This window comes from Schistocerca serialis, chromosome 3 (genome assembly GCF_023864345.2).
Source record: "Schistocerca serialis cubense isolate TAMUIC-IGC-003099 chromosome 3, iqSchSeri2.2, whole genome shotgun sequence".
In the NCBI taxonomy this organism is placed as follows: Eukaryota; Metazoa; Arthropoda; class Insecta; order Orthoptera; family Acrididae; genus Schistocerca; species Schistocerca serialis.
The window spans coordinates 258,229,149-258,254,231 of NC_064640.1; the positions used below are offsets into that span (position 1 = coordinate 258,229,149).

At 42.8% G+C, this 25,083-nt stretch overlaps 1 protein-coding gene and 1 pseudogene across 2 annotated transcripts in view; one reads left to right on the forward strand and one right to left on the reverse strand.

Moving 5' to 3' along the window:
* LOC126470027 (uncharacterized protein KIAA2013 homolog) overlaps positions 1-25,083 on the reverse strand; it is a 159,306-nt gene that overhangs the window by 120,795 nt on the left and 13,428 nt on the right. The window lies entirely within an intron of this gene.
* Positions 1,863-1,980, forward strand: LOC126471853 (5S ribosomal RNA; annotated as a pseudogene).

Here is a 25,083-nt window from a genome sequence, read left to right on the forward strand (position 1 = left end):
GTAATGTTTAATCAGTATGTGAATCTGAGGAATTTTCTGGCTTCAAAAGTTTCAGATAATAATTGGAAGGCAGTATTACCAGCCCCGAACAACTATTTGGAATTTTTCAGAACTGACGAGACCTGCATTCAGACGTCAGAATTGGTAAAGATATGACAATATATGTTTTCAATAGTAGCACGTAACTGTATTGTTGAGAGAATTTTTAAATTAATGAGAACTCAGTAGACCGAGTAACAGAATGGTTTGGATGTATCAACAATTGAGAGCATCTTACAGTTTACTTATAACTTTCAAATGAGCTGTGGAGAGTTTTATAATTATGCAAGTAAACAAACTGATCTTCTGTCAAATAGTCTGAGACGTATGACTGGCCCATAAAACAATTTGTGTAAATAACTTATGTTATATGATAATTAATTGAAAACCTCACTGCCGACAGGTGTTGTTGATATGCTTCAACGGGGACAGCTGAAAATGTGTGCCCCGACCGGGACTCGAACCCAGGATCTCCTGCTTGCACGGTAGACGCTCTATCCATGTGAGCTACCGAGGACACAGATGAATAGCGCGACGGCGGGGACTTATCCCTTGCACGCTTCCCGTGAGACCCACATTCTCAACTGTCCACAATCTACACTACTGGCCATTAAAATTGCTACACCAAGAAGAAATGCAGATGATAAACAGGTATTCATTGGACAAATATATTACACTAGAACTGACACATGATTACATTTTCACATAATTTGGGTGCATAGATCCTGAGAAATCAGTACCCAGAACAACCACCTCTGGCCGTAATAACGGCCTTGATACGCCTGGACATTAAGTCAAACAGAGCTTGGATGGCGTGTACAGGTACAGCTGCCCATGCAGTTTCAACACAATACCACAGTTCATCAAGAGTAGTGACTGGCGTATTGTGACGAGCCAGTTGCTCGGCCACCATTGACCAGACGTTTTCAGTTGGTGAGAGATCTGAAGAATGTGCTGGCCAGGGCAGCAGTCGAACATTTTCTGTATCCCGAAAGGCCTGTACAGGACCTGTAACATGCGGTCGTGCATTATCCTGCTGAAATGTAGGGTTTCGCAAGGATCGAATGGTGGGTAGAGCCACGGGTCGTAACACATCTGAAATGTAACGTCCACTTTTCAAAGTGCCGTCAATGCGAACACACGCTTCCGAAGTGCGTTCACCGCGAGGTTGCCAAACACGGATTCGACCATCATGATGCTGTAAACAGAACCTGGATTCATCCGAAAAAATGACGTTTTGCCATTCGTGCACTCAGGTTCGTCGTTGAGTACACCATCGCAGGCGTTCCTGTCTGTGATGCAGCGTCAAGGGTAACCGCAGCCATGGTCTCCGAGCTGATAGTCCATGCTGCTGCAAACGTCGTCGAACTGTTCGTGCAGATGGTTGTTGTCTTGCAAATGTCCCCATCTGTTCACTCAGGGATCGAGACATTACAACCATGCGGATAAAATGCCTTTCATCTCGACTGCTAGTGATACCAGACCTTTGGGATTCAGCACGACGTTCCGTATTACCCTCCTGAACCCACCGATTCCATATTTTGCTAACAGTCATTGGATCTCGACCAACGCGAGCACCAATGTCGCGATACGATAAATCGCAATCGTGATAGGCCACAATCCGACCTTTATCAAAGTCGGAAACGTGATGGCGCGCATTTCTCCTCCTTACACGAGGCATCACAACAACGTTTCACCAGGCAGTAGATCCCGGGTTCGAGTCACGATCAGGGCACACATTTTCAGCTGTCCCCATCGAGGTATATCAACAACACCTGTCGGCAGCTGAGGGTTTCAATTAATCATCATTTATTCTAGAGAAGGGCAACGGCCTTGCCACAGCGGATACACCGGTTCCCGTGAGATCACCGAAGTTAAGCGCTGTCGGGCGTGGCTGGCACTTGGATGGGTGACCATCCGGACTGCCATGCGCTGCTGCCATTTTTCGGGGTGCACTCAGCCTCGTGATGCCAACTGAGGAGCTACTCCACGGAATAGTAACAGCTCCGGTCAAAGAAAACCACCATAACGACCGGGAGAGCGGTGTGCTGACCACACGCCCCTCCTATCCGCATCCTCACTGAGGATGACACGGCGGTCGGATGGTCCCGATGGGCCACTCATGGCCTGAAGACAGAGTGCTTTATTCTAGAGAAGCTGCACGGTCATCAATGGTATCTGTTCTTTCGACAACAGTTACTATCTTCATACTTATGTTATACTGTGTTCTTCTCAAATATATTTATACTTGTATTATACTCAGTAGTGACGCATAGGTTAATTTTTCCAGCCGCTTGAAATCCATCCTCGTCCACATCTAATGACTGGATTTCTGTTGATTTCGTCCCAATTTTTGTACCACCATTTATGGCAACCATAATCAAGCCACTTTCTTTAAACCGTACGAAGTCTAGAAAATGCATGCGTAAAAAAAGTATTGTTAATACAGGCTCAAAAAGGCTTCAGGCAGATTAGCATGTAATTTCTGCATGTCATACTGCAAAGATGAAACTAAGGACAGATACAATACCAACAATTAGCTGATATCTTCCACAAAAAAGGTAAACAGACACATAAAATACAAATGTCTGATAATTCTGACAACACTAATTAAATCCAATGCCGACTTTTTTTCCTAGTAAAGGTATTCTGGAAAGCACTTTCCCGTGTCATCAAACTGTGTGATAAACTACCAGATTTAGCTTCGCCATTGTCCTATTTTAACCAGATGCGGTACCTGCTGGATAAATTCTCTCATCTTACTGTTAACATCTATTTGGTCCATTCTATTGAGAAGCCTTAAGTTACTACCCCCATCCCAAAAATGATTTTGTTGTCGTTGTATTTGTTTTAGGTCGTAGACACTCTTGAAACACTTTTGAAACCACGGATGCAGCTTCTATTAAAGACACGCAAGTTGCATTCCAGAAAACAGACTTGAAGCAAGACCTGATCCCCATCATATAACATTTTGCCCATTTTCCTGCAGCAATAACCGAATTGGAAGCCACAGATCTACCACTGACGGAATCTTTGACAATTATTGACATATAACATTTTGCCCATTTTCCTGCAGCAATAACCGAGTTGGAAGCCACAGATCTACCACTGACGGAATCTTTGACAATTATTGAAAAAGTTGAAAAATCTTTGCAACCATCCCATGGAGAAATGGGTGTTGGAGCAAAAGATAAGCTAAACAAAGTTGTTGGATCAAATCCTGATTTTGAATTTGTGACGTTCTAGCAAAGGATACAACGCCAGACAGAAGTCTGTCAAAGATTCTGATCATCAAATCCTGACCAACGATAGCGAAATCACTGAAAGACGGAAGGTGTACTTCAACCAGTTTCTCGACTATGATGGTTCGATTTTCAGTCGCTAACCACAGTTAACCCAGATTCTCCCCGCCCTCCATCACACTCAAATCAAATGGCTTCAGAAGAATAAGAGGCCAGGTGAAGACGGAATACAGGCCGAGATTTGTTAATATCAAGTATAGATTTAAGTGTCAGGAAGTCGTCTCTGAAAGTATTTGTACGGAGTGTGGCCAGGTATTGAAGTGAAACGTGGACGATAAATAGTTTGGACAAGAAGAGAATAGAAGCTTTCGAAATGTGGTGCTACAGAAGAATGTTGAAGATTAGGTGGGTAGATCACGTAACTAATGAGGAGGTATTGAATAGGATTGGGGAGAAGAGAAGTTTGTGGCACAACTTGACTAGAAGAAGGGATCGGTTGGTAGGACATGTTCTGAGGCATCAAGGGATCACAAATTTAGTATTGGAGGGCGGCGTGGAGGGTAAAAATAGTACAGGGAGACCAAGAGATGAATACACTAAGCAGATTCAGAAGGATGTAGGTTGCAGTAGGTACTGGGAGATGAAGAAGCTTGCACAGGATAGAGTAGCATAGAGAGCTGCAGCAAACCAGTCTCTGGACTGAAGACCACAACAACAACAACAACTACTACAACAACAACAGCATGACGTACACCAGGCAGTTATACACTGCTTCACGCAGCAGGGCATGTGAAACATGAACGGTTACAACATCAGTATGAGAGTGAGCATTATCTTGTTGGAAAACACCATCTGGAATGCTATTCATGAATAGCAACACAAGTCGAATCACCAGATTGACGTATAATTTTGCAGTCAGGGTGTGTGGGATAACCATGAGAGCGTTCCTGCTGTCAGACGAAATCGCACCCCTAGACCATAACGATTGGAAACTTCGCCACTATGATTTGCAACGTCATGTTGGGTGATACGAATCACCTACTAGCACAACATCGTATGCTTTCGTTTGTTAAACATCAACACTGGCTGCGGCCAGTGGCGACATTTTTCTTCTGTACGATGATTATCGGGAAATAATTCTCATTATCTAGTGCGCTCTTCCTGTACTATGGCCCTTAAGAGTGATGTTTACGATTTGCGAGCTGCTGCATAATTATGGTGACTTTAATGTCAATATGGGTATCTATATAATCACCAATGTAGTTTTTCCTATAAATACGGGTGAATATGTTTATAATATTTACTTACGGTTATTATACCTCTGCCTAGAATACCAATGTAGTTTTTCCTATAAATACGGGTGAATATGTTTATAATATTTACTTACGGTTATTATACCTCTGCCTAGAATGAATGACATTTCGCGTGTTTCACGTTAGCAAGTGTTGTCTTATGTATTTCTCAAAAACATACATTTATACAGGCAGGCGGTGTTTAGAGAAATATAAAACAACGGAAGAGGTAAACAAACATTTTAAGACGTGATTCGGAGGCTTACTTATCGTTCCTTTTGAGGTGACTTCCAGTTATGTAGCCTAGGTTTTTGTGTGTGTGTGAGTGTGTGTGTGTGTGTGTGTGTGTGTGTGTGTGTGTGTGTGTGCGCGCGCGCGCGCGTGTGTGTGTGACTTTGGCAGTTCTAACAGAAGATAAGACTTTAATGTTTTATGCCATTTTGCATTGGATTTTTGTTTCTAAAAGGGCAGTTACCAGAACTCCTAAGATGAATACATTTAGGTAACTGGCTGCATTATTTAACATTCTACAAGACACTAAAAGTGTGATGTCAACCATCTGCTGTCACTGTTCAAATGCGAATGTTACTGTGTAACATGAAAACCATTTTTCTTTCTTTTTACAGCGGCAGGCTTTCATGGACCATTTCATTAAAGACAAAACAAAACTAAATCATATTAGTTTACGTTGTGCAATGAATTAAAAAATAAATATCTAAATCTCTATTGGTATTCTAATGTTTCTTTTGTACAGCAAATAAGAATAAAAACTAATAAAGTAATGGTACAGAGTAATGGACAAGTTTAATAAAGAATCTTCTGCGATTCTCCAACTTCTCTCAGCGTACTTTATGACTAAATAGTTCATGGGTGAACGGCCGCGGGTCAGTGTCCAACGGGCACTATATTTTGGCAAGCAACCACGCTGCCATCATCAAGTGTATTGATGAACTGACTGGTTAGGGTGTCGCTGGGACTAGCAACCCTATTTGCGCTTGAGATCGGGAAGGTTAAATATTCCGATACTATTCCTGCATGTATCCTCTTTTTGATGTTAAGTGGACCTGGCTCAGGGTGAAGGGTTGATGTCCTCCTCTGGTTGCCGTGGAAGTGTGTTACTCCCACAGTAGGTCTGGTCAACAGGTTGTCAGAAGGTGGTGCACCTGTTGGCACAGGCCTTGAATGAGCAGATTAGTCGACTGCAATTACTTGGTGTGGAACAGTCACGCAGACTGGCGGGAATTACCCCGCAGGAGGAGGATGCCGGTGCCTTCGTGTAGTTATGTTATCGAGTACTCTTTCAGAAGATGTATAGCGAGCTTTACAGCCCGATTCTGCACCCTCTGCAGCGCTCCAATGTGTGAAGCAGTGGCATTTCCCCCACACCACAGCAGCGATTTCTAGTACTAGTCTGACCAGAACAAGATAGAGCACGATGCTGTGATGTGGGGCCAGTGTCAGCTTCGGGTTGAGGAGTGGGTAGAGAGCATGGATGCACCACACTGCCCTGCTCTTGACTCCTCTGATGTGTGGGAGACAGGTTAAGTGATGGTCAAACCTAGATTTTTCCTGTCCCAGGATGGTGACAGGTGGCCGGTTATGAGGCAGCTTCTTCCTTGAGAAGATGACTGCTTTCCTCTTTATGGCATTACATTTCAGCCGCCATTTTGTTGACAAGGCGCCCAGGGCATCACAGCCGAGCTGGTGACGGCGATGTATCATCACAGTGTGCATGCTAGGGGCGAATAGCACGGTGTCATCCACATACTGGGCCACAAGCCTGGGCGAACCTTTACAACATAGGATGCGTACAGGAAGTACAGAAGGGGCCGAGCCCCAACCCCTGTGACACACTGGCAAGCATCAGCTGCACTGTCAATGTCCCATCGTTGGCGCAAACGTGGAATGTCCTCCCTGACAGGTAAGAGCTGAGTACGATCCCATGCGACAACAGTACCCCAAACACAATGAGACTGTACATGAGGCCATTGCGCCACACAGAGTTGAATGTCTTGGAGATATATAGGAATACTGGCCCAGGGTACTCACAAATCTCCAGGGCTCACATCACCTGCTCCACCAGCCGCAGCCACCAACATGTCATGGAACGGCCCCTCCGGAACCCAAACTGCTCATGTGGGTGAGATGACCTGTAGTGATGTGCTGGAGTAGTCATTTGGTGTACAGCCTCTTGAAGGCTTTCAAGAGGAAGCAGGAAAACTGACTGATTGACTGATATTTCTGCACAAGCCGTAGGTTCTTGCCAGACTTTGGCATCGCCACTACTTCTGCATGTTTTCTTGTGGATGGGTAGATTCCAGTGCACAGGCATGGCTAGAGGACAAATGTAAGGATGTAGAGGCTTATCTCACTAGGGGTAAGATAGATACAGCCTACAGGAAAATTAAAGAGACCTTTGGAGAAAAGAGAGCCACTTGTATGAATATCAAGAGCTCAGATGGAAACTCAGTTCTAAGCAAAGAGGGGAAAGCAGAAAGGTGGAAGGAGTATATACAGGTTCTATACAAGGGCGACGTACTTGAGGACAATATTATGGGAATGGAAGAGGACGTAGATGAAATGGGAGATACAATACTGCGTGAAGAGTTTGATAGAGCACTGAAAGACCTGAGTCGAAACAAGATAACATTCCATTAGAACTACTGACGGCCTTGGGAGAGGCAGTCCTGACAAAACTCTACCATCTGGTGAGCAAGATGTATGAGACAGGCGAAATACCCTCAGACTTCGAGAAGAATATAATAATTTCAATCCCAAAGAAAGCAGGGGTTGACAGATGTGAAAATTACCGAACTATCAGTTTAATAAGTCACAGCTGCAAAATACTAACGCGAATTCTTTACAGACGAATGTAAAAACTGGTAGAAGCCGACCTCGGGGAAGATCAGTTTGGATTCCGTAGAAATGTTGGAACACGTGAGGCAATACTGACCTTACGACTTATCTTAGAAGAAAGATTAAAGAAAGGCAAACCTACGTTTCTAGCATTTGCAGACTTAGAGAAAGCTTTTGACAATGTTGACTGGAGTACTCTCTTTCAAATTCTAAAGGTGGCAGGGGTAAAATACAGGGAGCGAAAGGCTATTTGTACAGAAACCAGATGGCAGTTATAAGAGTCGCGGGGCATGAAAGGGAAGCAGTGGTTGGGAAGGGAGTGAGACAGGGTTGTAGCCTCTCCCCGATGTTATTCAATCTGTATATTGAGCAAGCAGTAAAGGAAACAAAAGAAAAATTCGGAGTAGGTATTAAAGTCCATGGAGAAGAAATACAAACGTTGAGGTTCGCCGATGACATTGTAATTCTGTCAGAGACAGCAAAGGACTTGGAAGAGCAGTTGAACGGAATGGACAGTGTCTTGAAAGGAGGATATAAGATGAACATCAACAAAAGCAAAATGAGGATAATGGAATGTAGTCGAATTAAGTTGCGTGATGCTAAGGGAATTAGATTAGGAAATGAGACACTTAAAGTAGTAAAGTAGTTTTGCTATTTGGGGAGCAAAATAACTGATGATGGTGGAAGTAGAGAGGATATAAAATGTAGACTGGCAATGGCAAGGAAAGCGTTTCTGAAGAAGAGAAATTTGTTAACATCGAGTATAGATTCAAGTGTTGGGAAGTCATTTGTGAAAGTATTTGTATGGAGTGTAGCCATGTATGGAAGTGAAACATGGACAATAAATAGTTTGGACAAGAAGAGAATAGAAGCTTTCGAAATGTGGTGCTACAGAAGAATGTTGAAGATTAGGTGGGTAGATCACGTAACTAATGAGGAGGTATTGAATAGGATTGGAGAGAAGAGAAGTTTGTGGCACAACTTGACTAGAAGAAGGGATCGGTTGGTAGGACATGTCCTGAGGCATCAGGGGATCACAAATTTAGCATTGGAGGGCAGCGTGGAAGGTAAAAATCGTAGAGGGAGACCACGCTAAGCAGATTCAGATGGATGTAGGTTGCAGTAGGTACTGGGAGATGAAGGAGCTTGCACAGGATACATTAGCATGGAGAGCTGCATCAAACCAGTCTCAGAACTGAAGACCACAACGACAACAAACAGTATGTTGTTGAAAATGGCAAGTGACTGTGGAAATCAGCTGGCAGGTAGTGCAGCAGGATGTTGTCGTGCCCACTGCTTCCTCTCACTCTCCTAGTGTTGAGCCTCACTAGTTGCAGCTCCATCTCCTCTTCTGTGATTGGTTTTATAACATCTTCTTTTGCCCTGACCAGCAGGAACATGGGCAGTCACTCCTCAACCAGGTGGATGTGTGCATTGTTGACAGGTTTGACCACAGGAGTGAAGTTTGCTACAATCTTATCCATTAGGACGCTGGACTAAACATAAGGCTCACAGATTAAGGTCTATAAAATCTGCAACAGCAGAATCCATTGCCAACGATGGAGGAACTGTTTGGTCATGTGCAAGACACTGCCATACTTGGGACTGAGCGACGCCACCAGGCCAGCCCAGTCACATTTGTGATGTTCTTCCACTGCAGCCTTTATGTCGTAATACATCAGGTAGATAGGCTTCTTTGTTACCAGCTGTCGAGTGAGCTGCCAAAGTGAATTGCTGCGAGACGTTTTGTGGCCCACGAGGACATCTGAGCAAGGTTGCATACGCCTCTCTCAGTGCCTGCTGCATGAAGTGAGCCCTCATGACGTCTGCGTCTGGAGCATTGTTTTGCAAGTGGAGCAACTGAGTCTCAAAGCACTCTCCATCAACACCACAGAAGTTGCAGCAATCAGGAAGTTATGCTGCACTGTTAACATCCACGTCGAACACCACTGGCAGGTGGTCGAACGTCAGGGCACAGTGCATCTTTGCAGAAGTGAATTGAGCGATATCTTTCAGAATGGTGGCATCCAGGGCATCTGTCTGGCCACTGCTGGACTATATCATGTGGTCGTACAGATCCAGGCTGATTTCACCATTCCTCAGTACAGTGCACAGGAGATGCTGGTCGCATAGAAACCACCCACAAGAAGTTTCCCTCCACTGCCAGCAGGACATTGGCTTCCTCCGGGTCCCTATGGATGGGCAGTATACCACGATTAAAGTGATCTGTCTGCATGAGTGTTGACTGCAACCACCATGGCCTCCACAGTGGTTAAATCTGACAATTGTACTTGGTAGTGCTGCAGCAACTTCTTGATGTATAATACAACAGTGACACCACCTACTCTCAGCCTACTGCAACAGCAGCAGTAGTTAGCTGCCAGTATGCTGAATTCAGATTTGTAGTGCATCTCACCAACAAGACAGTGGTCTACGGCCTCATCCTTCAGGGACTGGATAAATTCACCCTCCTGGGGACAGAGGTTGTTTCCAATAGAGGCACCTGGACAGGCGCCATGTTTGTGGTGGTTAACAGCGACAAGAGTTGTAGGATAAGCTTCTTGAGTGGCCACAAAAAGGATCGGAGGCCATCTGTGTCACTGCTGCTCAAGGTTCCATCATCACGCTGGCCGCAAGTGGCACTGGGGGAGGGGGGGAGGGAGGTGGGGGGGTACCACTGATGCTGGAAATGTAGGCTGCAGTTGCTGGAAAGCATGTTCGGTGTGCCCTGGTGGTGGAGGGGTCGCAGGACACTACATCATATGTCCACACTTGCATCTGTCTCTTGTGAAGCTGTTGGTGGGGCTGGCCCACCAGTGTCCACTGCTTCTGTGCATTGTCTCACTCCTGACTGCTGGGCTGGTTCAGGGTGGGGACGGCAGGTGGCTGCCTTTCCCTGCACGATGCCAGCAAAGCTTGTTCCAGACTACAAATGCCTGGATTGGGCCACCTTGCAATGTTGCTTGGCGTTCTTCTGGCTGAAGACATGCTGCATTCCTAGTAACTTGGAGCAGGCCTTGGAGACCCTACTTGTATAATGTGGCAAGGATATGATGTCACCAGGTCTTGTCATATGCTTTTCGTAAATAAAAAAAGACAGCAACCAGGTGTGGGCGACTGGAAAAGGCTGTTCGGATGGCAAACTCAAGGGACCCAAGATTATCGGTGGTAGAGTGACCCTGGCGGAAGCCACCCTGACATGAAGGCAGTAGGCCACGTGACTCCGCGACCCAACCCAACTGCTGACACACCATACGTTCCAACAGCTTAAAAAGAATGTTGGTGAGGCTGATGGGCCAATAGCTATCCACATCAAGCGGGTTTTTACCAGGTTTAAGCACCAGAATGATGGTGCTCTCCAGCCAATGCGATGGAAAGATGCTGTCGCACCAGATCCAGTTGAAGATGATGAGGAGATGTTGCTTGTAGTCAGATGAGAGATGTTTAATCATCTGACCGTGGATCCAATCTGGCCCAGGAGCTGTGTCGGGGCAATGTGCAAGGGCACTCAGGGGCTCCAACTGTGTAAATGTGGTGTTATAGGGCTCACTGTGGCGTGTACCGAGCGAGTGGACTTTCCATCCGCTGTTTGAGGGTGCGAAAGGCTGGGGGGTAGTTCTCTGACATAGAGGCTCAAGCTCGATTATATTCGCTACGGTTCCTGTAATATCCCTTATAGCTGTGGAGGGCAGGGATCCGCATTGCCGGGAACCAGGTTTCCTGGAGGGCAATGCAGAAAGCAGGTGTAGAGCTTAACAGTTGCCGTAGCTCAGCCATGTGGTGGAAAAAACCACAGCAATTCCACTGGAGGAATGCGTCATTGCGAGACTGGGGAGGCATGGAACATTCAATGAAGCAGTTTACGCCTCAGGGTCACCTGCTGCCACCGACTTATTGCCTGAGCAGTCTATATCCACTGTGTCTGAGGGTCCGGCAAGATCTAGGTCCTCAGCGGATACCAGAATCTCCACCTTATCCCCAGATGTAGAACTTGTAGGTAGCAGTGATGTGGGTGCCCGTGCAATTTCCTTGGTCTTAGGGGTCTTCTTTTTGGACTTTTCTTGCTGCTCCTTCGGTTTCTCTGGGAAGGCTTCACTGATTCAGTCTCCAGGACTGAGGATGATCGTGAAGCCATACGGCCAGCTGCTTTTGGGCACTTCAGCCACTGGCGGGCATCATCTTTCCCATTAGTAGAAACCTGGGAAGGGAGTGACCCAAGCGACCCCTTTCTGGTGAGAGGAGCCGAAGACGACTTACACTTCTCCGGCTGTGAAGTGGGAATTGGTGTCCCCGATGGTTGGGGGGGCAGTGCTCCTGAGGTAGGTGGTGTGGGAACAACAGGGGTGGAAGCGCCCCCACCATCAAGGGGGCACGTGTAGCCTTCTGGCTCTGAGAGCCAACTGGAATTAGCGTAACTGATGGGGCTACAACTGCTCTCGTAGCGGCGGTGTATGGGGAGGTCATAGCCACAGGATATAGGCGCTCATATTTTCTCTTAGCCTGCCTCTGTGTAGGTCAATCAGTCCAGGATCTTGCATTCCATGATTTTCCTCTTCTTCTGTAAAATTGTGCAGTCTGGCGAGCAAGGTGATAGATGCTCTCTGCAGCTGACACAGGTGAGAGGCGGGGCACATGGATTATTGGGATGTGATGGATGTCCACAATCTCGACATGTGACGCTGGAAGTACAGCGGGAAGACACATGGCCAAACTTCCAGCAATTAAAGCACCGCATCGGGGGAGGGATATATGGCTTGATATCACAGCGGTAGACCATCACCTTGACCTTCTCGGCTAAGGTGTCACCCTCGAAAGCCAAGATGAGGGCAACAGTGGCAACCTGATTATCCCTCGGACCCCGATGGACGCGCCACATGAAATGACCACCTTACCACTCTAAATTGGAGTGCAGCTCATCGTCAGAATGCAAAAGAAGGTCCCTGTGGAAGATAATACCCTAGATCATAATTAAGCTCTTATGTGGGATGATGGTAACAGAAACATCCCCCAACTTGTTACAAGCGAGTAAAATGTGTGACTGGGCAGAGGATGCTGTTTTTATCAAGACTGACCCAGATCGTATTTTGGACAAGCCCTCCACCTCCCCAAAATTGTCCTCTAAATGTTCTACAAAAAAAAATGTGGCTTCATCAAAACAAAGGAGTCCCCAATCAGTTCTCGTACATATGAGGTACCGGGGTGAATAAGGTTCGCTGCCATCCTTAGCCTGGCATTCCTCCCACGGAGCCATGGTGTGGCCATGGAGGGGAATGATTTAGGGTAGTACTTTCTTGCGCTGTACTGAGATTTGGAATGCTTAGAGACTGCTGGTCTCCCCATGGGCACCAACCAGCCACAGCAAAGGCCACCTGGCAGGGTGGCCATTGCTAGGAGTCCCGATTCCCCAGGGTGATGGGCATCTACTCCTTGGCATATGTGCGGAGTTAACAGCACAGTAATCAGCAGAGCGATCCCTGTGTTGTCAGGGGCCTACAACCAACAGGGTACATGGTGGCCCCACCACAACAGACTGGCTACCGTGCTGGATATGAGGTGCAAAGAAATCCATGTCACCGTCGGCACAAAAAGCGACACTGCATAGTGCATGGTGGAAAACGCACCCAGGAAGGCGTGTTCGCCCAAGAGATGGAGAATGAGGTGGATTGCTGGACTGCAGTGTGACAATGAGAAAGTGGGCTAAAGATCTCTAGGCACAATGGACATGATGCACCATGTAAGGCGCCCTTCTTCAATTGGCTCGCTCTTTAGGAAGATTTTGAAAAATGGAGGTCAAACCCTACAGGGGACCATCACACAAAGGCCAAAACGTGTGAGATTCCTTTTATTCGCCTCTTGTGACAGGCAGGAATACATCAGGCCTATTCTAATGCCCGGACTCATAGGGGATAATAAGGTAGCATTCTTCATTAAAATCATTAGAGATGTAGCATGCAAAACACATGATAAGGTGGGGTTAGGCCAACCCACCAGCCAGGGACAGCCAGATGCTGTCCAGGACAGACTACAGCATGAGGTGACTCACCACCATACAGGATACTGTATGGCTTTCAAGCACGATTATACAGGCCACATGGTTCGATAAAGTGTAAATCTAGGAACACTGCTTCGATGTCATCAGCTGAAATTGAGAGTGATGAGTCAGTTACCCTCAAGTATTTGTCTTATTGCAATAAAAGTAGCATACTCTATTAAAATGTGTGCCATGGATAAAGGTTCAGCACAACTCCAGAAAGTGTTAGTGACTTGCTTAACAAGGTCTTCAAGGACAGTCTAGTGTCATTGATGCAGAGTTGCCAAAGAATTGTAGTCTTGACAGGATGTCATCTTTTATGATGTATAGCTTGTTGGTGTTTGCTTCAGCATATCACTCCCTACAGCATGATGCTAGAATATGTTGGTATATAGTGTCTTCCATAGGTCAGAGCCAAGTATCGAAAACTTCTTACGTAACAGAACCCAGTACACTGTTCTTGACGGCGAGTGTTCATCACAGACAAAGACAAGGGAATCATCAGGAGTGCCCCAGGCGAGTGTGACAGAACTGCTGTTGTTTTTTATACACATAAATGATCTGGTGGGCAGGGTGAGAAGCAATCTTGAAGCTGTTTACTGATGATGCTGTAATGTACAGGAAGGTGGTGGTGTTGAGTGATTGTAGAAGGATACAAGACGACTTACACAAAATTTCTAGTTGGTGTAATGAATGGCAGCTAGCTGTAAATGTAGAAAAACGTAAGTTAATGCAGATGAGTAGGAAAAACAAACCTGTAATGTTCAAATACAGCATTATTAATGTGCTGCTTGACAGAGTAATGTTGATTAAATATCTAAGCATAACACTGCAAAGCATTATGAAATAGAAAGAGCATGTAAGGATTGTAGTAGGGCAGGAAAATGGTCGACTCCTGTTTATTGGGAGAATTTTAGGATAGTGGAGTTCATCTGTAAAAGAGACCACATACAGGGCACTAGTATGACTAATACTTGTGTACTGTTGAAGTGTTTGGGATCCACATCAGGTCGGATTAAAGGAAGACATCGAAGCGATTCAGAGACTTGAGGAGCACTACTGAGACAATTAAGAGAAGCGGGATTTGAAGCTGACTGCAAAATGATTCTACTGCCCCTACCGTGCACTACACATAAGAACCATGAAGATAAGATACGAGAAATTACGGCCCGTATGGATGCATATAGACAGTCATTTTTCCCTCACTATATTTGTGAGTGGAACTATTAGTGGTAGAGGGTACCCTTCACCACATAGTGTGCAGTGGCTTGCAGATTATGTAGATATCTTTAATACCAGGGTGTCCTTTTTTGGTTAACTCCCTTGAATAAATGATCTGCGAGTTCATTTCCTGGGATTTGGGCATGACAAGGGCCAGAAAAATACAACCAGCCTTCCATTGTTTTTGGATCCCAGAGAGAAGGTCTTTAACGGACAATAGGGGTGGGTGTCAGGGGTAGCAATGTTTTGCAGATGTTATATCTTTTATCTGGGAAGAGAATATGGTTGTTTCATAGAAATCATAGTTCAATAATAGTTTGAGCTGTCACATACCTTAAGGGGGTATTCCTGCCTCCATCAGTATGCCATCTATGGGGCTATACTGAAAGGTGCTGGTTTTAAGTCTGATCCCATTGGATCTAAATGGTCTTGCACAGATGGAGCTGTCAATTCACAGACCAGGCTTCTGTAGTCCAAATGGGACAGTTGTAAAAGGATGGAGTGACTGGCATCCCAAGAAGTGTTGCTAAGGCAGCATAGAGCATAAAGTACTATCAGGAAATTCTCTTTCAGCTTGTGTATATAAGGCAGCCAAGTCAGCTCAACAAAAAATAGTCCTAGAAAGTGGTATGTTTCTACTGCCTTAAGTAACTCTACAGACATGAATCCAACACCCACTACAGTAGATCAGGTTTATATGAAAAGTATGCAGACAATGAAGAGCCAGAAAGAATGTATGACAAGATAAAAGAAATTATTCAAGCAGTTAAGGGAGATGAAAATTTAACTTTGATGGGGGACTGAATGCAATAGCAGAAAAAGGATTAGAAGTAAAAATAGCAGGAGAACATGGACTGGGAGAGAGGAATGAAAGGGAAAGCTGTCTGGCGCCATTTAATTATTGCTAACATTTGATTTAGAAATAACGAAAGAAGGTTGTAAACATAGCAGAGACCTGGAGACACTAGAAAGTTTAAAATATATTACATAATGGTCAGAGAGAGACTTCAAAATCAGATTTTAAAATGCTAAACATTTCCAGGGGCACATGTAGACTCTGGCCATTATTTGCTAGTTATGAACTGCAGACTAAAACTGAAGAAATTACAGAAACATAGAAACTTGTGGAGTTGAGACCAGGATATGTTGAAAGAAACAGAAGTTGTTGACATTTTCACAGGGAGCATTAGGCAAAAATTGACTGAAATTGGTGCAAGGAACATAACAGAAGACAAAAGGGGTAGCCTTGACAGATGAAATCAGATAAGCAAAAACACAAGTATCAATAAAAATCCTTGGATAATGCACAAGATATTGAATTTAACTGATGAAAGTAGAAAATAAAGCAAATGAAGGAAACAAAAAGGAATATATGTATCTAAAAAATGAGATGGACAGGAAATGCAAGTATACATCTGGTCTAAAGTATTCAGATACCTATTAGTGGGGATTGATATGCCACCCTTCACCTCTATGATGCCTTGAACTATAGTGGGGACACTGTCACTGAGTTGTCTGAATGTATATTGAGGAATGGCAGCCCATTCTCCTCAATAGCCAAAACCAGGGACGGTAGAAATTTTTTATTTTGGGGGTCTTAAGCTAAGTTAACAGTCTAACTTATCCCAAAGGTGTTCCACTGGGTTCAGGCTAGGGCTCACGATAGACTAGTCTATTTCAGAAACGTCACTGTCCGCAAAACACTGCCTCACAGATGCGGCTTTATGACAGGGTGCAATGCCACGCTGATCAAACAATCATCATCTCTGAAATGTACCTCTACTGTATGCAGCACACAATGCTGTAAAATGCATTCATATCCTTCCACATTTAGCATTTTCTTAAGTGCAATAAGGGGACCACAACCTAACCTCAAAATTTAGCCCCATACCATACCACCACTACGTCCTCCGTACTTCACTTTTGACACCAAACAAGGTGGCACAGTAGTTTGAACACTGGACGCTCATTCAGGAGGGCAGCAGTTCAAACCCACCTCCAGCCATCCAGATTTATGTTTTGCGTGATTTCCCTAAATCAGTACAGGCAAATGCCAGGGTGGTTCCTTTGAAAGGGCACAGCTGGTTTCATTTTTTATACTTAATAAAAACATTCCGAACTTGTGCTCCTTCTCTAACAATCTATATCGATGGGATGTTTAGTCCTAATCTTCCTTCAGTGTTGGCATTACACATGATGTCAGGTAATGTTCTCCAGGTATTGGTCAAATCCAAACACCTCCATCAGATTGCCACAGCGTATAACTCACTTCCTATTGCTCTTTATGTCATCTCATGTGTCACTTAGCACTGACACAGAAGTTTATGGCTAGTGAGGAGCTGCTAAACCACTGCATCTCATTCTTTTTAACTGCTAACTGGACTGCTGGTAGCACTTTGAAACTCATGTATCATTCTTTTTGTCCCTCCTTTTATTTACAAACACTGTTTGCAATGCTCAAAGGTTCCTGTCTGTCAGTACGTGAGGCATGCATGGTCCTGGTTTAGCTGTGGTTGTTCCTTCACATTTCCACTTCACAAACAGTTGACACTGCAGCTTTAGAAGGGCTAAAATGTCCATGGTGGATCTATTACTTAGGTCACATCCAATACATCCAATGACTAGTCCTCGTTCAAAGTCACTAGCCTCTCCTAAATGGCCCATTCTGCTAAGACTGCTTCTCTACTGACAACAAAATACTCTTTCTCTCCCTTTATACTGGCGAGTCCACCTCTCGTGACATCTTGTTGTCAATTCATATTTATACAGAGATGCCCATATACTTTTGATCAGATACAGTACATGTAGGGGAAATATGGAAGTCACCTAGAGTAAAATTAAAGAAACCTTTAGAAAAAAGATAAATACCAGTGAGAATATCACAAGTTCAGATGCAATCCAGTACTACACAAAGAAAAGAAAGCTATGTATACAGTACAGAAGGGATATACAAGGGAAACAAACTTGAAGACAATATTAAACAATGAGAAGAAATAGTAAATGAAGATGAGATGGGATATATAACACTACAAGAAGAATTTGACACAGTTATGACACACCTAAGTCAAAACAAGTTTCCTGGAGTAGACGACATTCCATCAGAATTATTTGGATCCTTGGGTGAGCCAGCCATGGCAAAACTATTCCACTTGAATTCAAGAGATATGAGGCAAGCTGAACACCCTCATATTTGAAAAAAGACTATAACAATTCCTAGTACAAAGAAGGTTGGTGCTAACCTGCGTCAATATTACCAAACTATTGGTTTAATACATCATGGCTGCCAAATACTGATATGAATTATTTACAGGACAATGGAAAAATTTATACAAGCCAACTTTGGGGAAAACTGGTTTGGTTTCTTATCTTATAAGACTAACTGAAGGAAGGAAAACCTGCATTTATATTATTTGTAGACTTTGAGAAAGAGTCTGCCATTGTTGACTGGGATACACACTTTGAAATTCTGAAGAAAGCAGGTGTAAAATACTGGAGGGAAAAGTTATATATAACTTGTACAGAAACCAGACTGCAGTTGTAAGGGGCAAAGAGCATGATAAGGAAGAAGTAGCTGAGAAGGGAGTGCAACACAGCTGTAGCCTCACCCGATGTTATTCAGTTTGTACACTGAGCAAGCAGTAAAGGAATCCAAGGAGAAATTTGGAGTAGAAATTAAAGTTCAGGGAGCGGAAAAAAACACTGAGGTTTGTCAATGAAATTATAGTTCTGTCAGAGACAGTAAAGGACTTGGCTGATCATTTGAACAGGTTGGATATTGTCTAAAAAAAGAGATTATAAAACGAATATCAACAAAAGTTAACAAGGATAACAGACTGCAGTCAAATTAAATTGTGTGATGCTGAGTGAATTAGATTAGGAAATGAGGCACTAAAACCTGTCAGTAAGTTTTGTTATTTCGGCAACAAAATGACTGATGATGGCCAAAGTAGAAAGGTTAGAAAATGTAGACCAACAACAGCAAGAAAAGTGTTTCTGAAAGAGAGAAATCAAATATACATTTACATGTTAGGAAATCTTTTCTGAAGGTATTTTATGGACTGTAGTCTCATAAAGAAGTGAAACATTGATGATAAGAAGAGGACAAGAAGAGAATAGAAGCTACTGAAATTTGGTTGGTACTGAATCAAATTAGGTGCAGCCGGACTAAAAGAAGGGGTCAGTTGACAGGACACATTCTGAGGCATCAAGAAATAGTCAGTTTAGCAATGGAAGAAAGTGTGAGAGGTAAAAACTGCTGGGGGAAAGGCTTGAATACACTAAGCAGGTTCACATGGATGTAGATTCGATAGATACGCAGAGATGAAAAGGCTTGCTCAGGGCAGAAAAGGGTGGTGAGCTGCATCAAATCAGTTTTCAAACTGAAGACCACAACAAGAACAAGTAACTTATTATGAAAATATATTTGTGAGTAGGTGGACAGTTCAGCAATGGCAAAACTGCATTAGACATGTTTTGAAATAGTGAACTGCATGCCGCTGGTGAGGGCCAGTAGCTGGTATTGTGCAATACTTGCATTTGAAGATTTGTAGATGCAGAAGCCATCAACATACAGGAAATATGAGACTGTACGGCCTATGGCCTCTATAAATCTGTTAACTGCTATTAGGAAAAGAGTTCTGCTTAGAACATAGCTTTGTGGAACTCTGTTGTTCTGTCTTTGGGGAAGATAGAACATAGCTTTGTAGAACTCTGTTGTCCTGTCTGTGGGAAAGATTGTGAAAAAGTGCCTACTTGAACATGGAAGGATTAATGAGAGAAAAAAAACTACAGATAAAAATTTGGAAGGTACCTCTGAAGTCCACTCCATGTAGTGTAGTAAGAATACAACAGCAGATTCCTGTGAGCAGTGGCTACTTGAAAATGGAAGGACCAACAATACAAAAAAATCCAGCTAAAAATGAGAAAGGCATCTTCATGTAGAGTACTGTAGTAAGAATACAGTGCTGTCGTGTGATGTCATAGGCTTTTCATTGCTCGGTAAAGAGAGAGAGAGAGAGAGAGAGAGAGAGGGGGGGGGGGGCGGTTGTAGAAATCCCTTACTCTCAAGAGTCCAAATGTGTCATATAGTCACCATCTGTTCAAACTGCTTGCATAAAACATTTTAACAAAAACAGAGTGATAGATGTCCACTTCATCAGAGCTCTTTCCAAAATGGTTTCAAACTCTCTTTCCAAAATGGTTTCAAACTTGGGTAACTACGCTTTCTATCCACTGGCAGGAAATTCATCCCCATGGCAGATGTGATTACAATGTGCAAAAATATTATGTTTATGATCTAGGTGAAAATGATGTAGCATCTAGTTATGTGTCTGATCAGTGTCTGGGGCTGTGTCAAGACTTTTTGCCACTGTACTGATGAGTTTCCATTTATTGTATGGATAATTTTATGTTTCTGAAGATGGGGAATGGAAGATAGGTAAATACTCTCTGTGCATCTTTTATAACATTCAGATGATGAGGCTTGGGCAAAGTCTGTTGTTAGTTATTCAGCAAGGATAGTGGTGGCAATACTGGATGATGACTGGTGGCCATAAATGAAGCATAGTTTATATCAAATCTGAGAGGAAAAAGTATGGGACCAAGTAGTGGTTACACATCTTTCCCAACAGCAGTTCTTGTATTTTTCAATTAGGTAGGGATTCCAGAGTCGAAGCCTTTTGAAGGTGGTAAGTGTACTCCTCAATGGATGTCATTCATGTAGCTGTAATGCATGGTATGTCACTTACTCCTAGGGAGGGGAGTTCAGGAATGAAAGAAATGTGAAACTATGACAATTGGCATGGTAGGTGATGGATATCACTGCAGGAAAGAAAGACTGGCCAGAAAGTAGTCACTGTCACATAATTCATCATGCACTTGTCAGTAAATGGACGGGAGAAAGCTGAGGCTACAAACTGATAGATCGTTAGCTTTGAAGGTACCATATGAGTAGGCTAGAGTGAGTGGGAGACCCGGAGTTTAAAACATAATGATTAAAACTTTAAAATATCTGTTCTAGTATACTACATTGCTGAGAGATTTTGGAACTGAATAACTAAGGACTGTGGGCATTAAAATCCCCTGAGATGAACAGAGGTGAAGATAGTCACAAAATCAAATCGTTGGTCAGCTGGTGTGTGACCTCTCAATCTGGAGGTACATAACTGTTACAGAGTTTAAGATCACTATGTGTCCATATACATACAACTATCACTTCCAACGAACTATTAACTAAAAGCTGTTTACTAAATTTGGTCTCAGAGATAGATGTACAAAAACACCTGACACTCTCCCAGGGTCAGCTCAATTTTTGTAATATGCTTTGTAATGGGTGAGATTAGAATAGTCTGCAGCAAACTGGGTTTTCTGTATGGCAATACAAGCTACTGGGTAAAGTGTTATTAGTTGCTTAAGCTCATAAGGTGGTGGCTGTAGACATCCCAGTTCCTTTGGATAATAACTGTGTGGACCTTTGAAGGAGAGGGGAGTGAAAGCAATGAAAATTTATGTTGCAACTCAATTTGGGTCGATACCACCTACTGTGTGGAATCAATTTCAATTTACATAGTTTCTGTAAGTGGATTTTGGGGGACCCAGGATCTTTGAGGTTACTAGATCCATCCTTTCCTTCAGGTTTTTCTTTTTTTGAGGGGGGTGGGGGTGGAAATTTTAGTCCCAGTTGGGAAATATCTGTGTGGTTTTCTGGAAAAAAGAAGAATGAGCCAACCTATAGCCCATTTCCCACACCTCCTTCAGCCAACGGCTGTCATAAGGGTGAGGTGAAGGTGCAAGCTAAGGAAGTGTATCGTAAATACAGTCACTTTCTACTACTGTGGATAAATGATTGAAATGCCAATAAAATTTTCTTGTGTTACTAACTACATCAATTCAAAGGATGCTTTAGGAAGTATATTCTCTTCTCCCACTTCATCTGTCTTCTGACAAAGTGAGAGAACAAACACCATATAGATTCACATAGTTAGTAACATGAGAAGATTTTATTGTACTGACATGACATTAAAAGCTTTATGTATACAACTGAAATATCAGACTAAGTGATCAGTGATGATGACTGGGAACATGTTTATAATTGTGACTGAAAGAGAGAAATAGTTCCTAAATGCTAAAAGCATTTGACACCCTTGTGCATGAAAGGAAATATTGGGATGCTAAATACATTAAGCAAGAACTTAGAAGCCGTTTGTCAACAGCAGTTCAGTTATATGCCATGTAAAAACATGTGTTCCTGTATGCATCATGTGATGTGATGCAAATTCTTGGGGTTTTTTTTGGGGGGGGGGGGATGATGGGGGCAGGGGACGTGCACGCGTGCTAAAAGGGTTTCAGCATTCAGAAATTATCCCACACACGAAGAAACTAATAGAAATGAGAGGATTTCTGTTTTGTACTGGATCATTGTATACACATGTCCAGCAATGGAAATGAAGTCCAGAGATCAGCTCGAAACAGAAAGAGAGGAGGAGGAGGAGATTAGTGTTTAACGTCCCGTCGACAACGAGGTCATTAGAGACGGAGCGCAAGCTCGGGTGAGGGAAGGATGGGGAAGGAAATCGGCCGTGCCCTTTCGAAGGAACCATCCCGGCATTTGCCTGAAGCGATTTAGGGAAATCACGGAAAACCTAAATCAGGATGGCCGGAGACGGGATTGAACCGTCGTCCTCCCGAATGCGAGTCCAGTGTGCTAACCACTGCGCCACCTCGCTCGGTACAGAAAGAGAAAGATTACTGGGTAATGTCCTATGAATAATGACGTCATTAGAGATGGAGCACAAGCTCGGAGTAGGGGAAAAAAATGGGGAAGGTGACTGGCCATGACCTTTCAAAAGAACTGTCCTGGCATTCCCTTAAGCAATTTATGAAAATCATGGAAAACCAAATCTGAATGACTGGGTGCAGAATTTGAATTGACATCCTCCCAAATACGGGTCCAGTGTACTGGGCCACCTTAATGAGTATCTCAAATTAGAGTATGAGTAATATCAAACAAATAAAATACAAGTTATTTATGAAATTAACAAGAACACAAAGAAAACATATCATGGTGTAATTAGACTCCATAAAAGCTACAAAATAAAATAGATTTATTGGTGAATGTTCTTATAAAAATCTAGTTACATATAAAGACTGAATGAAAAGATTCAGCTCAAGCTGAAACTGAAAGCAATGTGGAGGCTTCCCACTAAGTCCCACTATCATTTTAAACAAATATAATTTGCGTACTATCAGAGATAGGTAAGTTTAGTTTGTTGTAAAACATTTAGCAGGTCTAAAAGTTTGATTTCTCCTTTGTTGCAGATATGACTTGGAGTGCATCAAAATGGCAACAGACCAAGCGGAAAGTGGTGTCTGGCACGCAGAACCAAAATCTGTGACCGTGGTACAGTGTAACTGTTGCTCCCAGTATGTGAGGACACCACTGGGGAAAATAAGCATCATGGGTGGTCTAAAAACTTTGAAGAGACAAGCAGTGTCAAAGACCTTCCTCAAAGTTGATGTCCCTTTAAGTCACTAGCATGTATTGACAGAGAGCAAGCTGCATTTCATTGCAGCCCCTAGAAGTCAATTTCTTGTGCATCATGTGCACTGGAGGAAGCAAAATCAATTGCCCAACTTTCCTGAGAGGTGGACAGATCATGATAGTCTCATCTCATGGTCCTCCTGCTCTCACAATGTCACACCATTTTACTACTTCTTGTGGGGTGACATCAAGGATTGTGTGTGTGTATAACATAGTCAATGATACTGGTAACCTTTGCACACAAAACAATAAAGCAATCAGAATGGTCGAACCTGCAATGCTAATCCTTACATGGGCAGCACTCGAATATCACCTCGATGTTCTACTTATGATGAGTGGGGTGTAACAGAAGAAAACTTTCAGAGCTCCTACACATTTTACAGCAAATCACAATGCTTTATCTCTAATAGTTTCAGAGTTAAGATTTTCTGAAAGAATAATGGGACTTCATGGACACCCCATATTTTAAAAGGAAGGATATACAGGGATAGAAGTTAGATGTGTGTTTGCTCAATATATGTTGTAGTAGCTGACAAATTCAAATACTAAAACATTCCAATACAATAGGCTAAAATCTCTCTTCAGTTTTAACTGAAAGTTTACTTAAGCTTCTTACAAACACTAGAGCAGCATAAAGTTTATCACTTCCCCAGACTGCAAAAAGTGAAAGGATTCATTACTACATATTCTATAGTACACAAATGACATGTCGCTCTCAATAGAAAAAAGAGTAAATGTAATTATAGTACCAAACTAGATCAAATTAAAAACAAAAATGTCAGGACAGCAAAAATCCAATAATTACTTCAGCAGAAAAAACCCTCTTTATAAAGGGCACTAAAACAATGTACAAGATGATCATATAAAATTAATCTCTAGGTAGGAAACTAGATTCTAAGAGAAATAGACATTTACAAAGCCTATCTATCATCCAAATACAGTACTAGAAGATCCTGGGGGCAAAACAAACTTTGACATCCAAGCATTTTACTTTTCCAGATTTTTTAATAGTGCACGTGCTTTTTGCTCTAGATTCTAAGAGAAATAGACATTTACAAAGCCTATCTATCATCCAAATACAGTACTAGAAGATCCTGGGGGCAAAACAAACTTTGACATCCAAGCATTTTACTTTTCCAGATTTTTTAATAGTGCACGTGCTTTTTGCTCTTTTGATGATAAATGTTAGGATTTAACAGTATTGTTTGTAATGCAGTCTAATTATTGATTACAGCTAGTGTTCTGCAATTAGGCATCTACAATCTCCTCAGTACACATCCCAACTAATGACCACCGTTTACCCCCAGTTTTGTGTGAATAACATATATTTATAAATATTAGAAGCGAAGCACCTATTTTGAAAAATACCCCTGTTTTTTCCATTTCAAATCACATACAAAATAGTGAGCTCACTGCTCACACAGAAACTGGCCTCTCCTTCAGATCTCATACAGGAAATACAAAGCATTTCATAAAGTGAAGCAGATGTACAGTAAGGGCCAGATACAATTTGTACTAAATGACATACATCTTTAAATGTAATTCTTCTCTTTCAAGTTACTATTTTGAATCTATTGCAAGAAACAGAATAATCTTTTGAGAGAATACAAGTAGTGTAAATACAAAGTTATTACTCCAAACAACTATTATTAGAAATATGTGTAATATTAAGCTAGAGTGTCATGCTGACGTTTATTCAGGGATCTAAAAATTTTAACTATTCCATGTATTTATTTTTATGGACTATTTGTCTTTATCCGTAACAATGTTGAATTATTTATAGGAAACAATTTTCAACATATGTATGACACAAGAAACAAACATAATTTCATGTTGCCAGTTCATAGACTAAAACTCTACTCC